At 38.9% G+C, this 6,547-nt stretch overlaps 1 protein-coding gene across 1 annotated transcript in view; it reads right to left on the bottom strand.

Annotated features, from left to right (window-relative positions):
- Window positions 1-6,547, bottom strand: part of PEPD (peptidase D) — a gene marked incomplete at both ends in the record, with an annotated part of 88,239 nt that overhangs the window by 20,818 nt on the left and 60,874 nt on the right. The window lies entirely within an intron of this gene.

Raw genomic sequence — 6,547 nt, 5'->3', positions numbered from 1 at the left:
GCTATGCACAACCAGCTCCCCTCCTTCCCCTTCTCCTGTGACTTTCCATTGCTCTACAGTGGAGATAGGAAGGAATGTTCAGAGGTCCCAGTGTGCAATTGCAACAGGATGAAAGTGGAAAGCATGATCGCTCCAGTACTTAGCTCATTAATCTTAAAGATACTGTTTACAATCTAGTGCACTAATCCAAACTAGTTTTAATTGCAGATCTTACAGATAAGAATACTTCCTTTTTATTTCTTCTCAACACAGCAGCAGATTTAATATATTTGAGAAACTGCAATGTTTCTATAAATAGAAACTGCGTATAGAAATTTTCTATATGTAGAAACTATACTATCCTCACCAACTAGGAATTAAATTTATAGAGCACTAATTACTAATATTCTCTAAATGCTCAAGATAATAATCCAAATAATAAATCGCAGAAATCACTCGAGAGGCTGGATGTGGTGTAAATACACAGTCATTTGCTAAAGAATAAAAAAGAAGTTACTCCATAGTAACTTCCCAAATACTATTGGATTCACATGCATCACTGACAGCAAAGCATCCGTATGAGAACAAAGTGATACTGCAAGCTGAAGCACATCACTCTCTGATGGCTTGCAAAGTACTGCTTCCCCTGTTAAGAGCTAGAGTTGAGCACACAGGCATTGATTCTCATCAACATCTCTTTTTCTTACATCACTGACATTTTCATTTGCACGCTTCAGAACATCCTTAGAGTCACAGAGTGATTTAGGTTAGGAGGGATGCCAGGAGGGTATATGGTCCAAACCCTGGCTCAGACTAGGGATAACTTCAAAGATAGATCATGTTTCTTCAATAAGTTGTTTTCTAGAAGTTTCAGAGAGGGACTTTCAGCAAAACCAATTATTTAACACGTTTCTTCAGATAAATTTATATTAATGACAAAGAGCAAACAATACTGGTCTCCCAAGTGTGACGATGGTTAATAAAGCTATTACATTGACACTGGCTCTAACTTACGCGACTGGGATAACGAATGGAGTGAGACAGGATTTGGGAACAATGCTCATGTGCCCTTTCCGCTCCTTCAGGTCTTTCCAGTACCAACAGACACGTCAAACTTTCTCACAAAAGGGTCTAATCAACTCCTACAGTTCAGGCTCAACTGCTCCCACGACAGTTGTCCATTGGAGGCACTACAGACATGAGAGTTGAGACCTCACACCCTGCCATTAACTATGACACTATACAGCCTTGTGCCTTCAGATGCTGTGCTCCACAATACTTTTTTTTTCCCCCACCAGTTTGCTTTTTTAAGCCTGGGCAGTGACAGGGGTAGGGGAGAGCTACACTACAAGCAGCATTTTTTATGGCTACAGCATCAAGGACTCCAGAGTTAGGCACTATTACTTGATGCTGTCTGCACGAGCTTTGCTTGGACCCTCAGTGCTGACAGGTTATGGTCCAGTCTTTAGTTAGATGACCATCCACTCTCCTTAGATGAGATTTCAATAGTACCAAGGCCTTTTTGATGATGCTGCCTTTTTCAGTTCTACAATAAAACTTAAAACCTTTTAGAGATTTTTCAATGATGCTCAACAGAGGAAGAGACCCAGTGCTGTATTTTGCAACGTAGGCAGCTGGCTAAAAGACAGAAGACCTGATGCAAGCAAAACTGCAACATCCATTCATGAGTTACTACAACCAGAAGAATTCACACAGAGGAGAGCCTCAGAAGTAACTCAGCCCAAGGGAAAAGCTTCCATCAGACCAACCAAAGCTTCCTACCAACCACAAGACACAAATCCATAGGAAGCCACAGGTTAATCTAGTTCTAGAGCTACTTTACTTCCAGAAAACTCTTAACTCCAAGGCAAGCACAGCTCCTCCTAGACCACTCACTATATCTGTTTCTCATTTAGCTCCTCTTCCATCTGTTGCAAAAGCTGAAAGCGTGCAGGAAAAGAAACAGGAGATTTCACAAAAAAGCAAGCATGGCAAATGCACCTGAATCTTGACACTGGGACTTAGCAATCATTTCTACCTCAAACTCAGACTCCCAGTAGGATGCTAGGTAACTTGCTTCAAACACCATTTTTAAATTTTATTTATTTTACATATATTCACTAATAATTTTCTTTCATTTTACCAGTGTCTGTCTTGACAATCTGGAGTCTGATTTGCAGAAAGGCTGGGCACTCACAGCTGCAGCAGAGGTCAAAGCAGCTGGAGTTTGAGCAAGAACGATGTTCAACACCCTTAAAAAAATCTTCAGTCTGATGAATTTCAACCTTGGAAACACAAAATAGTCAATAGCTTCTACACTAGCTTCTCCAGCCTGTCTGCCACTGCCTGCAGAAGGGGAACCACTGCACACTTCCATATCTCTATGATGAAGTAGAATTGAACTTACTGCCTGCCAACCACCTGCGTACTGTTACAATGAGCACTCCAGGGGGAACTGGTGAGGATGTTAATAACTCTGGATTCAGAGCAGGTTTTGAACAGTAGGCAATAACAGCTCTGGGCCATGCATGGAACAAAAGGTTAAAATAAATTACTGAATAGTTGCTCATTAGCTCAGCTCTTTCTGTTACATGTACTGCATGAAGATAGCAGAAAGGCTAAACAATGAATGTACCTACAAGAAGATTTCAATTCCAATCATTGGATGTGAAATCTCTTGGTTGTCCCCTCTTACTGTGTTTTGGTTTACACAGTGGAGTTTTGAAGTGCATGAGCTGAATGCATTTCAGATTAAAGTAAACTGGGAGATATGCTCCAGGAGTGCACCTATTGTGCCTCAACCAACTTTGTAAATCTAATGAAATTAAAAAACAATGCAGAAGTGAGACAAATTAGGACATTAATTTCTGGAGTACTCTAAGTCTGGAATACTTGGCTTTACAATTCCACTATTTTAACAATTCTTTTTTATGTAAACTATCTATGTAATCATAGAGTGGCTTAGATGACAAATTGTTTCTCAAAACTCTTTTCTGAGTAAGAATTAGATGATATCTCAGCCATCAAAGCAAATGAAGTACCAATATTCTGTGTATCTGTTCCTTTACTGTAGTTTTGTGGAAAAGTAAATCGAACCCTGATGGACTTGATGCATTAAGAATATCTTCTAAGCAGAAATGTAACATTCCTCTCTGACACTGTGGGTCACAAGCCTGACTTTGCAGGAAAGAGACAACCACCCCACTGTCACACCAACAAGCCTTTTTGACTCTCTCACTTCAGCAACAAGCACCACTGTCTTCACATGAGATCCGTGGTCAGTAGTTTCAAAGTTGGTGCTTATGCAAGACTGAATATGTCTTTCTAGCCTTTTATTTTAAACAGATTTGCTTCGTGGCAGGAGTTGTGATGACTGCACTGAATTTGAGCTATAACCCCATAGAGAGCATTTCTTAACTTTCAGAATATATTATTTGGCTCACAGAAGTAATCATCTTCCTTCAGTTGGAAGGTAGGGTGACCCATATATGGGATTTAAGCTGTTTGCATGTTTCAACCATGCACAGGATACAGTCAGATGAATGCTTTTCTATATAAAATATAATATTTTGAAGTACTTTTAAAATTATGACAACTGTTTGTATGTGGAAGTATAAACAAAATGTATTAGGAAGTCTATTATCTTTCAGAAAGTAAACTCATTTGAGAGTCAGTCAGGTTTATATGAGAGGCAAACTGAAAAAAGACATTCAAATCTCTGAATTACATACATCTATATAAAATGTTTAAGGTCGCTAGCAAATGTGTCCTTCCATAAACACAGTTATGTAACCCAGTATTTGGTTAGTGACTCTCCCTAAAGTACTCACTCCCTATCTCGCAATGAGAAAGACTCCAGGAATCATTAACCCTCTGAAGACAACAACTAGATGTCCCCTGTGACCCTTTGCCCAAGGCATAATTCAGGCCCCGATTCTGCAGCTGGAGAGAAACACCATTTCCTACAGCTGCTGACTCTGCTGCAGACCCTCAGCACAGCCTGGCCCATGAATGGCTGCTGCCATGTCTGCTAAGTCACTTGACTGTCTTTGAGCTTAGGAACCCTGGGAAATGAAGACAAAAATAACAGCAAAATTAACAAGGCCTCCATAACTCAAAAAATTCAAAACACTACGAGTTCGGGTTTTACCTTTAGTGCCTCTAAACCTGCAAGCTTTTCTGTCTCTTTTTTTTTTTTTGACACCTAAAGTATTAACTTCCCATCAGACAGGGAAAAGAGACACTTGAGAGCTGAATTCACACCACCCCTTCCTGCTCCTCCCTGCAACAGCAGCCAGCTCCCCTAGGAGTGGATCCTGGTGCTTTAGCCAAGGAGCTAACAAATCACGTCTGTTCAACGAGATGAAGGAGGCAGCAGTAGCAGTATGTTCAATTTGCATCTGCCCCTTGGAGGGGCCGTGGGCTTTCTCAGCAGCCTGAGGAGTATGTGACACTAACCATGCCATGAAGGTCAGTGTTCCTGCTTCTTTTCCTACAGTGGAATATTAGCCTGCCAGCAGCTCCAATGCCACTTTCAACTAGCAGTCCAACAGTACATGACATGGCAGTTTTTCTGCCTGACTCCGTGTTCAGTCAAAACAGCTAGCCAAACATTTTAGAGGCATTTGGTGGAAGGTACAAAGCAGATCTGTTTCTTTAAAAGGATTTATAAAAGTCTTTTATAGAAACGCCTTATCTCCTATATCCACTTTAAGAAAAAAAGGTGTGATTGGAAACAAAATAACTATTTGGATATCTGATTTTTAAAATTACTTAAAGTTGTATATAATTGTTCTAATCCTACTCAACATCTCAGTTTGAACTGTCTTTAGAACACTGTAAATTAATTTCAGACATTATAAATACTGTTTTCCCAATGACCTATTTTAAGTGTTTCATGCCAATTTCAGTAGAAAAGACTCTTTGGCCTTTGGTGTGTTTTTGAGAGCTCATCAGAGGAAAAAACAGTAATAGTGTCCGATTTTTTCATCAGTGGACAGAGGGGTAAAAAGCTGCAAAAGAACTTGAATACAAGCCATAGGGACCTAAAAAGCAGACCTTTCCAAATGGTGAAAATTTCTGCACACTGCAGGACTCTACCCAGATCTGTAATTCAATAGAGTGTGAAAGGTCCATGTTGCATATCATTACACAGAGTACCAAAGGAACCAAACCAATGAACCAGAGCACATAACATGTGTTTAACCTGCTTTTTGTAGCCAGAAAATCCATGATTACAAGTCTCATAAACAGCTTAAATGCATTTGCACCATTCTTCTAAACAGGCAAGAAAACTAAAGCACAGTGAGAACAGAAAAGTCCCATCTTCTGCCAGATGTTTATAATGCTTTCTCTGCCTGTGCATCTCAAACTCCCAAGGCTAATAAAGGATCCTTGCAACTACTTTTAAGAAATACTTAACTTAGTATATCCTTATTTTCTGACACTGTAAATAAAGTCTTAAGTAAATTGATGAATTCTTTACACCGTCCTAATTACAACATCATATCAGCTTTCCAGTTCTGAAGATAGTCTGCAAGTTATTAGCATGAAATTCTGCCAAAAACATTACATGAAATTAGAGGTGGCACTAAAATGCAGAGGAAGAGGAAGAAACTTCTTCAGGAAGAAACAGTTGATAATGAAGAATACACATTGTTATTAAAATGGCAAAATATTTAGTCTCATTTTGCAGCTAAGTTTCAAGTGTTATTTCTTCCTTACAAGCTGCTCAAATGAACAGTGCTGCTGCCAGCTTGTGTAACAGGAAAATTACATAAGTTCTGACTGGCAATCCAGAAAGCCCATGCACTCAAGGCCGACTGACTAGAAAGCTAATAAATAAATTTAAAGGATAAGTGTGCTTTGTGCATTAAGTACATTTTTCTCAAAGCTGTTCTATTAGTAATACTGAGAAATACTCAAGTACCTTCACCAGTGAAATACTCAAAATCACAGCAGCAGTTAGCTCTAAAAGCATTTATTTGCTGCCCTGAAAGCAGAATTGGAGAAAAATAAGATTTTCATCAAGCTAGGCAGTTGTTTCAAATATAAAAATGTATACTTGATGAATTAGCTTGCCTGCAATTCAAAGGCATACAGTGCAGTACCCAATACCCAGTGCTTTCTAAAGCTTTTTAAGCCTAATTCAGTACCCTTCCCAAAGACACACACTCCATCCTTCTTTTCAACAGAAGACTTCTATTGAGCTTACATGTAAATACAAAATGCTTGAAACAAACTGAAGCAAGACACGTTTTCACTCAAAATCTGACTTCAGTCTTTGGCCTAAGCTTCCTGAAAAGATGGTAAACACACACCAGAGTAACAACTGTCACCTCTGGATTAAAGGAATTAAAAAAATAAGTGGAACATTAAAATAGCTTTTTAATCTTATTAATAATAATTTACATGTTATTTCTTTAAAAGTGGAAAATGTTGTTTTCTACTTCTATCCTCCATTAGGAGCTGTATCAACATGGAAATGAATTATGACATCTTCTGCCTTTCCAGCACTTTTTAAAATCAAAACATAATTGTCTTGACAGTCTGAATGCTGCCATCAAGC

This window comes from Merops nubicus, unplaced genomic scaffold, assembly GCF_000691845.1.
Source record: "Merops nubicus isolate BGI_N331 unplaced genomic scaffold, ASM69184v1 scaffold3395, whole genome shotgun sequence".
NCBI classification, from domain to species: domain Eukaryota; kingdom Metazoa; phylum Chordata; class Aves; order Coraciiformes; family Meropidae; genus Merops; species Merops nubicus.
Note: the sequence above shows the minus strand (reverse complement) of the source record. Positions and strands in the feature narration are given on the sequence as shown.